The sequence below is a fragment of the Fundulus heteroclitus genome, chromosome 4 (genome assembly GCF_011125445.2).
Source record: "Fundulus heteroclitus isolate FHET01 chromosome 4, MU-UCD_Fhet_4.1, whole genome shotgun sequence".
Lineage (NCBI taxonomy): Eukaryota > Metazoa > Chordata > Actinopteri > Cyprinodontiformes > Fundulidae > Fundulus > Fundulus heteroclitus.
This window is the reverse complement of record NC_046364.1, coordinates 1,619,302-1,629,582: the sequence shown is the minus strand read 5'-3', so window position 1 is coordinate 1,629,582 and position 10,281 is coordinate 1,619,302. Positions and strand designations below refer to the sequence as shown.

Below are 10,281 nucleotides of genomic sequence, written 5' to 3'. Positions count from 1 at the left end.
ATTAACAATTACAAGCAGTCTTACCATGATGTTCACCACTGACAGTCACACAGCGTAGTTCTGAATGATAGACTTGGTCAAGCCTGTAATGTTAAAGTGGGACAATTACACCTTATGTCAATTAGGTAAGATACTCTAGTGTAAACCTCCTGTGAGTAAATTACATATAAGACATTAAATTAGCAAACCACTGTTTGCAAAACTTACTGGTCTCTTGCCTCAGATATGAAGCAAACTGGGAAATAATCATACAGCTGATTTGGAGATGGGGTCCATTTTAGGACGTATGTGTCTGAAGAGACTTTCTCCTTCAATATGCCAGCAGGTCCGACAACAAGCAAGTCGTGAATCCTAAAAAAATCAAAATAAATGAAGTGAGAATCAAGAAAATCAAAGAGAAAATTAGCATTCATTTTATACAAAAACAATTCAAATAGACATACATGGCACAACATTATGACCAGTGATGAGTGAAAGGAAAAGCAGTTTGAACAAGTTTGGTGGGGGTAGAGGTGGGAGGGTGGGGGGGGGGGGGGGGGGGGGGGGGGGGGGGGTATTACCACCTCTAACTCAAAATGTGAACACATAGAACACAGAACATTACTATTTTTATACACAGGGCTGCAGGCTGCTGCTGAAAGCCCTAACAAAGGACATGACAGCATCAAAACTGGTTTGATGAATGAAGTTGTATTTAAACAAAAGGGTTGCTTAGATAGGGAGCATATGGATACACTCTAGAAAAATAGCAAGCCAGCTGAGGCAGCATGCTGTTCTGAAGGGAAACCTTTGATCATAGTGTTATTTTTGACGTGTACAACCTACCTAAACAGTCCACTAGAGGAGGTCTATCATGCCAGTGTTATGGATTAGATTTATGGACACACGCACAGTGGACCCAAAAGTTATTAAGCAGATGGTCATAAAAGTATGAGTATACAGATGTATCCCATTAAAAAACAAAATTGCTTACGTTGTGTACTGAGCCATGGATCTGACTTTTATTTCAAGAGGCTGGTTTATAAATGCAGGAAGATAAGCTCCTTCTGCTGGAGTTGGTGCCAAGAAGACAGGAAAGTAATCACCGTCAAGACAAGAAGGAGCATGGTGCGAGTCCACTGAAAATCAGATGAGATATCAAACAGAACGTGAGAAAGTGAAGTTTCTTGTTTACACTATTTTTTCAGTCAAAATTTGTTACTGTACCATGAACAGAGAAATCCAAAGGGAGTTTGCTTAAAGGAGGGATTGATGCTCTATAAAGCCCGTTGGTGTTTATTGTGGTGGTTGGAACAGTTGTGGTAGTTGGGTAGTTAACAGCTAGACGTTTACGTCGTGTCAATGACAGTGGGTGCTTTGTTGTGTAGGTGGTGGTGGTTGATACTGCTCTGGTTGTGGTTGGTGTTGCTCTGATGGTGGGGGTAGTTGGGACTGCGCTGCTGTTGGTGGTAGCTGATGCTGCGCTGGTGGTGGTGGTAGTTGGTACTGCACTGGTGATGGTGGTGGTAGTTGGTACTGCACTGGTGATGGTGGTGATAGTTGGTACTGCTCTGGTGGTGGTGGTAGCTGATGCTGCGCTGGTGGTGGTTGGTACTGCTCTGGTGGTGGTGGTTGGTACTGCTCTGGTGGTGGTGGTGGTGGTTGGTACAGCACTGGTGGTGGTGGTGGTTGGTACTGCACTGGTGGTGGTGGTAGCTGATGCTGCGCTGGTGGTGGTTGGTACTGCTCTGGTGGTGGTAGTTGGTACTGCTCTGGTGGTGGTGGTGGTGGTGGTTGGTACTGCTCTCGTGGTGGTGGTAGTTGGTACTGCACTGGTGGTGGTGGTGGTGGTTGGTACTGCTCTGGTGGTGGTTGGTACTGCACTGGTGGTGGGGGTAGTTGGTACTGCACTGGTGGTGGTGGTGGTTGGTACTGCTCTGGTGGTGGTAGTTGGTACTGCTCTGGTGGTGGTGGTGGTTGGTACTGCACTGGTGGTGGTGGTGGTAGTTGGTACTGCTCTCGTGGTGGTAGTTGGTACTGCTCTGGTGGTGGTGGTGGTGGTGGTGGTGGTGGTGGTGGTGGTGGTGGTGGTTGGTACTGCTCTCGTGGTGGTGGTGGTAGTTGGTACTGCACTGGTGGTGGTGGTAGCTGATGCTGCGCTGGTGGTAGTTGGTACTGCTCTGGTGGTGGTGGTAGCTGATGCTGTGCTGGTGGTGGTTGGTACTGCTCTGGTGGTGGTGGTTGGTACTGCTCTGGTGGTGGTGGTAGTTGGTACTGCACTGGTGGTGGTGGTAGCTGATGCTGCGCTGGTGGTGGTTGGTACTGCTCTGGTGGTGGTGGTGGTAGTTGGTACTGCTCTCGTGGTGGTAGTTGGTACTGCTCTGGTGGTGGTGGTGGTGGTGGTGGTTGGTACTGCTCTCGTGGTGGTGGTGGTAGTTGGTACTGCACTGGTGGTGGTGGTAGCTGATGCTGCGCTGGTGGTAGTTGGTACTGCTCTGGTGGTGGTGGTTGGTACTGCTCTGGTGGTGGTAGTAGTTGGTACTGCACTGGTGGTGGTGGTAGTTGGTACTGCACTGGTGGTGGTGGTAGCTGATGCTGCGCTGGTGGTGGTTGGTACTGCTCTGGTGTTGGTGATGGTGGTAGTTGGTACTGCTCTGGTGGTGGTGGTAGCTGATGTTGCGCTGGTGGTGGTTGGTACTGCTCTGGTGGTGGTGGTTGGTACTGCTCTGGTGGTGGTGGTAGTTGGTACTGCACTGGTGATGGTGGTGGTTGTAGATACTGCTCTGGTTGTGGTTGGTGTTGCCCTGATGGTGGGGGTAGTTGGTACTGCACTGCTGGTGGTGGTGGTGGTTGGTGTTGCTCTGGTGGTGGTAGTTGGTGCTGCGCTGGTGGTGGTGGTGGTTGGTACTGCTGTGATGGTGGTGGTAGTTGATGCTGTGCTGGTGGTGGTTGGTACTGCTCTGATGATGGTGGTTGGTGCTGCACTGGTGGTGGTGGTGGTTGATGTTGCTCTGATGGTGGTGGTTGGGGCTGCGCTGGTGGTGGTTGATGCTGCACTGGTGGTGGTGGTTGGTATTGCTCTGGTTGTGGTTGGTGCTGCGCTGGTGGTGGTGGTCTGTGTTGCTCTGATGGTGGTGGTAGTTGGTACTGCACTGGTTAGGGTTGGTGTTGCTCTGACGGTAGTGGTAGCGCTGGTGGTGGTGGTACTTGATGCTGCTCTGATGTTGGTGGTTGTGGATGTGCTGGTGGTGGTGGTGGTTGGTGTTGCTCCGGTGGTGGTGGTGGTGGTAGTTGGTGCTGCGCTGGTGGTGGTGGTTGGGACTGCTGTGCTGGTTTGAATTGCATAGTTAATGGCTAGACGTTTATGTCGTGTCAATGTCAGCGGGTGCTTTGTTGTGTAGGATCCATCAGAGTAAGACAGGTTTATTGGCTTGGTGGGAAAGTCCTCAATCACAAGCTCAATTGGATGAAGTCCAGTATAACTGCTGTAGTTATAGGTGAGGGAGCAGGAACTCTGACAAGGAGAGCATAGTTTCATCAGACAACATCATTTATAACTTGCATCTAAACACTGGTTGTTAAATTGGGCAAGACTCTGGAATGACCTGGAAATTTAAAACCTTTTTCCAGGCTTTAAACCAGGGGTGTCAAACATACGGGCCACGGGCCGGTTCCGGCCCGCCGAACAATTTAGTCCGGCCCGGTGGCTAAATGCATTATCATTATTAAAAAAAGAAAAAAAATTATCCAGTGTCCTGTCTGGCAATGTGGCAATAAGAATTGTTGTCTTAATGCCAAAAAGAGCTCATCAGATTTGACTTTTACAAGTGGAGCAGTACTGCTTTTGCCATAGTGCTCCACTTGATTTATGAATGTGAATAGTTTTATTATGATTCATGATATCTCAAATGATATGGACACTACAATGGGTAAGTAGGAGAGGAAAGGAAGAACAAAAAGAACAAAAGAAAAGGTGACAGAAAGAAGAAGAGAATGATAAAACAATTATTGAAAAAAACATGTACTTCGTTTAATTGAAAATCTGCAGTTCCTATATTGTCCACGAGGGGCGCTGTGTTTTAATCAGCAGATGGTAGCACTGAGCTTCACATGTGGAAAATTGATTTTAAATCATTTCTTAATTTTTATCTGTTTGATGTATTTTGTCATGCAGAACAGTGTTTTTAAGTTCCAAAAAATGTGAATAAATGTTTTTCAACATTGTATAATCACTGTGATCAGTTCTTATGCATAATGCAAAAGTAAATTTTTAACTGACTAAAACTATTGTTGAAATTGCACATACATTTATTAAAAACCCTGACGTTATTCATAATATATTGTGTAAAAGTGAAATTCATTTAATATAAAAATCAACAACAAGTCCACTTTTATTAGTTCTATTTAATCTTGCAATGAGTTTACTCGTGTGGCCCTCTTGAGATCAGATTAAGCTGTATGCGGCCCCTAAACCAAAATGAGTTTGACACCATTGCTTTAAACTTTATGAATGTGGATATAAACAGCATGCAAAAAATGCAGAAATAAAAAGTTAAAATATTTGATTGATTTGCGATTAATCTTGAGATAACAATTGACATTATGTGATTAATCGCGTTCAAAATTGTAATTGTTTGACAGCCCTAAACAAAATATTCTTGAGATCTTCCAATCAGGTTTTAAAACATTACACAGCACAGAATAAGTGCTTTTAAGACATTTTAATATCTTCTTAGCAACTGACTCTGGTCACTGTGTTGTCCTGGTACTTTTAGATTAGACTGCAACATCTAATACAGTGGACCACAAAATCCTGATTGCTCAATTAGAGCAGTGGGTGGGCATCAGAGCCACAGCACAGGAGTGATTTAGATCCTGTCACATCGGACTTTCTGTGTCAGCCTTGATATCTCTGTGTTCTCCACTGCTCCGTTTTCATGTGGTGTCCCCCAGGGCTTTGTGTTTGGCCCCCTTTTAATCTCTCTGTATGTACTACCACTTGGATCCATTCTTAGGAAACATGGTGTTTCTTTCCAATTCTATACAGATGATAGCCAGATTTAGGTCCACCTTACTGCTTCACATCTTTTAACTGGCACGAGGAAGTATTAGCATATTTCACCTATTTTAACTCCACTCCACTGGTTGCCTGTCCATTTTAGGATTTATTTTAAAATAATTTTATTTGGTTTTAAAGCCTTGATAAAATAGTGTTTGATCACAGTAGCTGTCATTGTTCCAAAGAGCTACTACAAGCCATCCTCACTTTTAAAATACTTAGTAGCAAGTAAGACATGAGTATATTTATGCAGTAAAACACATTTGCCATATTTTAAAATATATCTTAAAACATCAAATTAAATCCTGAAACAATATCCACACCTGGTCAAATGTGAAACCACTGACAAGCCTGCACAGCCCACACTCAGATGTTGCACTGTCTGTCCATACTCTACATCTCACATCATCACCATCAGGGTCAAACGCTGCAATCCTGAATGTTCGAGGGCAGTTTCTCGTTACCCTGTAAATATGAGAAAGAAGAACTGAAAACAAAGCCACTGTCACTAATTTTTAGGACAGTCTTAAAACCGGTGTGGTTAAAACTTAGAGCAGCAGGACATTGAGGCGGGGAATGTTAGCACAGGTTTCTTGATTTTCTTAAGGTATTTGAATTTTAAAATTCACATGGAGAGGTAATATTGTCAGTCAAGCATATTTTTAAAGTTGTTTGATTAGAGGCTATAGACAGCAACAAAGGATTGTATTACGAATGGAATTCTGCACAGATTGCCAAGAACAACAGAGGGAGGGATTAAAATACCTGAGAACGGGCGGTGTGGTAAAAACAGGAGCTCGGTTAGATTCACCAGTATCAGATCGGGTTCCCAGGTCCACATGTATCAAACTTCTCCACTGCATCCATTGGCCATAGATGTTTTCCACCCAAAAACCTGCCCCATGCCACCAGTGGAACCAGTTAGGCAGCCTGGTTAGTAAAATGGTTTTGAAATAATGACAAAGATAAATGTTAATAACACTGCAAGTAGAAATGCAAACAGAAAAGACCAAAGCAGTGCTGCTGTGATGCTTAAAGGTGAAGGTAAACCTTTTCAATGAAAAGTACAAATTAGATTATCCTTATTTGCACCCAAATTTTATCTCTTTAAAACATCTATTTAAACAATTTAAAATGTGGCTTGGTTATAATATATATAGTTTTTGAATTAAGGCCCTCGGGCTTCCTGAGCAGTTTCCTCTTGGTTTACACTGGGTTTAAGGAATAATGGCTGTGAAAAAAGAAATAGAAAAAATTAATACCATAAAAAAACAAGACCTAAATGTACAATGTACTTAAAATAATACCAGCTCTATTATTGTATGGAAACCTTACCAAGAAATTTTATTTTGCTTTATTGTAGGCTTGAATGATGATGGGGAGTAAAACTCTGTTGTTACCAGTCAGGTTAAATCTATTTGAAGACTCTCCAGAATATTTAGTTCAATGCAAACCTTCCTAGAGCTTAGATTTATTTCACAGTTTTTTCATTATAAAACCAGCTCACCTCATCTCAAAAGGACGGTTGGTGTCAAATTGTCTGGTTGATGTTACTGCATGCTGCGTCCAGGTGATATTATCAGAGGTGCGTGCAGATATTCTGTGGGATCTCCTGATCTGGGTCCCACATTGCCCCAGTACGCATACAGGCTGGTCCATTAATGATCGAAACACAGTTTGTTTGAGATGAAAATCCGCCTGGAATAAGAATAACATTTTACCCAAACTTGATTGAAAAACTTGATTAACAACAGTTTATATTAGGTTTTTTTATATGCTTCTATGTTTACTAAAAATATATTTTAACCAACAGTTTGTCAAGAAATCTAGAATGTACTTCTTTTTTTTTACTTTAATCTTAAACACAGGTTTGCAACCAACAGTACTTCCTACTTATTTTTTTCTGTGGATGACCGTCAAACTCTGTTGTGCTTTAAAAAAAAAGTACATTTAACTTTTTTACAATAACGTTATTAAAGTTACATATTTACAATAAAGTTACCCACCTCATATTTTCCATCTGTTTGTCCTTTTGGAGAAAAGGTCACGGAACCCCCATAGTATGTACGAGATTGTAAGGCATTTGCAGATGCAACCAAGAGCAGCAGATGCAGCAGCAGTGCAGGTGATGCCATTCTGTCAAGTGTTCTCAATTGGACCTGCAGAGTCTTAAATAGGCTGCCATAAGGACCATAACATGATTTACAGAAAACACCGTAGATGCAGAAGGATCTGTTATGCTGGTTCTTTAAATAAAGCTGTGCTGTCATCCAAATCCTCCCGTGAAAATAAAAAAATCTGGTTCCGTCAGACAAAAGTTTAATAGATGAGGTGAGACTTGGTGAGAATATCCCAGAGTATCCACTGCTTGCTCTTTGTTTTTGAAGCTTGCTCTAGTTCAATAAATGGTTGTGTGATGCATTACATTACATATTTTGTTACCTTACCTGGAAAGTCAATTCAGTGAGGACCAATTCTAGTGTCAAGTTTCTCATTCAAACCTTTGTTTTGTTCCCAAACTTTTTGTGCCCAAGGCACACCAAAGGGCATGCATAAATCTCAAGGAACACCTATTGTGCATAATGGCCTTTATAACACATGTTATTTTGTCATGTAAAATATCTGTAAATGTATATAATTATTTAATAATGTCAAATAAAATTAGACAGAGACTTGGCTTCCTGTTAAATCAAGAATAGAATTTAAAATTCTTCTTCTAACGTATAAAGCCCTTAATAATCAAGCTCCATCATATATCAGAGCTCTGATTACCCCGTATGTTCCTAACAGAGCACTTCGCTCTCAGACTGCAGGTCTGCTGGTGGTTCCTAGAGTCTCTAAAAGTAGAATGGGAGGCAGATCCTTTAGCTATCAGGCTCCTCTCCTGTGGAACCAACTCCCAGTTTTGGTCCGTGAGGCAGACGCCCCGTCTACTTTTAAGACTAATCTTAAAACTTTCCTTTTTGACAAAGCTTATAACTAGAGTGGCTCATGTTTCTCTGAGCTACCTTTATAGTTTTACTGCTACAGGCTTAGGCTACTGGAGGATATCAGGATCTAATTTTCTCACTCTATAAAGTTCTACTGTTCTTCAATTATGCATTATGTGTTGTCATTTCAGCTTTTAACTTTCTGTTCTCTCTCTTTTTCTTCATAGTAGGTACACCTGGTCTGGCGTTCTGTTAACTGTGACATCATCCAGAGAAGACGGCTCACCCGCTATTACCATCTAATGTAGAACAGATTACTAGATCAATGTGAGCTTCTGTGCTTTTTTGTCTCTCTTGTTGTGTCTCTGCTCTGTCTTCTGTAACCCCAGTCGGTCGAGGCAGATGACCGTTCATACTGAGCCCGGTTCTGCCGGAGCTTTTCCTTCCCGTTAAAGGGGAGTTTTTCTTCCCACTGTCGCTTCATGCTCGCTCAGTATGAGGGATTGCAGCAAAGCCATGTACAAAGCAGACGACTCTCCCTGTAGCTCTACGCTTCTTCAGGAGTGAATGCTGCTTGTCGGGACTTTGATGCAATCAACTGGTTTCCTTATATAGGACATTTTTGACCAATCTGTATAATCTGACCCAATCTGTATAATATGATTGAACTTGACTTTGTAAAGGGCCTTGAGATGACATGTTTCATGATTTGGCGCTATATAAATTGAATTGAATTGAATTGAGTTAAAGAACCAAAGTTCCTCTTGAACAATGTGGAATGAGATCAAATTAGCGTCACTAATTTAGAACAAAATTTGTTGTGTCTTTTACCTCATTCACAATGCATACCCTGAATTAAACAAAACATTCAAGAAAATAATTTTTTTAAGAATGATTTCTATCCCATCCATCCAATTTGTAAGACGCTTTTGGAGTTGCGAGGGGTGCTGGTGCCCATTTTCAGCTATCAAATGGGTGAGAGGCAGGATACACCTTGGATAGGTCTGTGATAGACTGTGTTGCCCGGTCTATGGCAGGGCAACACGGAGACAGACAGGACAGACAACCATTCACACACTCACTCATATGCTCAGTGAAAATCAATGCCTTTAGGACACTGGATTTTATCAGCACAATTATTCCTGCGGGAAGCTAGGGGCACTGCAGCGATCTGTCGCTTGATGGGTTAATCCTCAAGTTATAAAGAAGACCATTAAATCGACAAATGTTCTATTTGGTTATAATGACCAGACAACAAACATTAATATCCCATCGATCTATAAAACCTCTGGAAATTAGGTTTGTCATTAGCAGCAGGTGTTTATAAAAACACAGTGAAAACATATTAAATAAACCATTCTAAACTTTCCCTGTTTATTGTCTCCGGTTAGAGTGAATTACTCCAAGGTAAAGCTGGTTATCTCAGCAGCGTATAGGCAGCTAGCTCGAAAGGAGAAAACAGATGTAATTTGGGAAACCAGGCCTGATAAGGCAAGCTGTACACGGCTCCAGGGAGGGGTGAGAGGTTATGAGCTTTAAATGAGTTTCTGCCTTATCAAAACATTTAAAGTGGAAACGTTGTCAGGTTCAGCAGTGAGCGCTAAACCAGTTCAAGGCAGGACCAGCAAGTTTCAGCTGTTTGTTGTATTAAAAAATCTTCCACTCACCGAACATGATACCTGCCAAACCCATGAGGTTTGATATGTTGGCATGTCAGAAACAAGAAGGTGTTGACTAAAAAGCATCTCATCATACCAGTCAGATTGCTAATGGAAAACTTCCCTACTAGAAGGTGTTGGACCTCTGTCATCTGACTAGTAAATCATGTTTGCCACAGACAGACAGACAGGTATATATGTGAACATTAGATTCTACTTTATTGTCTCTGTAGGGGATATTTGCCTTTGGCTACATGTGCTAAAAAAAGATAAGCCTGCTACCATTAAGATACAACAAACCTCAAAAACACATATTGCACATTAATCCACAGTAAATGCAGAAAGAAAAACACATATTGCTCAATAAAAACAAACTACAACAGACCACATATTCTAACACCCACCCAATACTGCAAACCAAATCATCAAAATAGGCTTGATACATCCACGTACTATATGCCTACCTTTTTTATTAATCTGATGGAGGTAGGGATGAATGAGTATTTACATTTAAGTTTGCAAATGGGCACTCTATACAAAAGAGTAATAGAAAAATCTCAATGATAAGCCCTCTCTGACAAAATCGGGAATTTAACACATGATAAATCCATCACCAGAGTAAAAACAGAACCAGTCCAGTTCTGGATATTTCCAT

The 10,281-nt window shown here is 41.8% G+C and overlaps 1 long non-coding RNA gene across 1 annotated transcript; it reads right to left on the bottom strand.

The window, feature by feature from the left end:
* Positions 1 to 213: 213 nt before the first annotated feature.
* On the bottom strand, positions 214 to 1,522 carry LOC118562865. The gene is made up of 3 exons (XR_004930843.1): positions 1,207 to 1,522; positions 974 to 1,118; positions 214 to 351 (listed from the first exon to the last, which is right to left on the bottom strand). It is a non-coding gene; the product is annotated as an uncharacterized LOC118562865 (long non-coding RNA).
* Between the last annotated feature and the right edge of the window lie 8,759 nt (positions 1,523 to 10,281).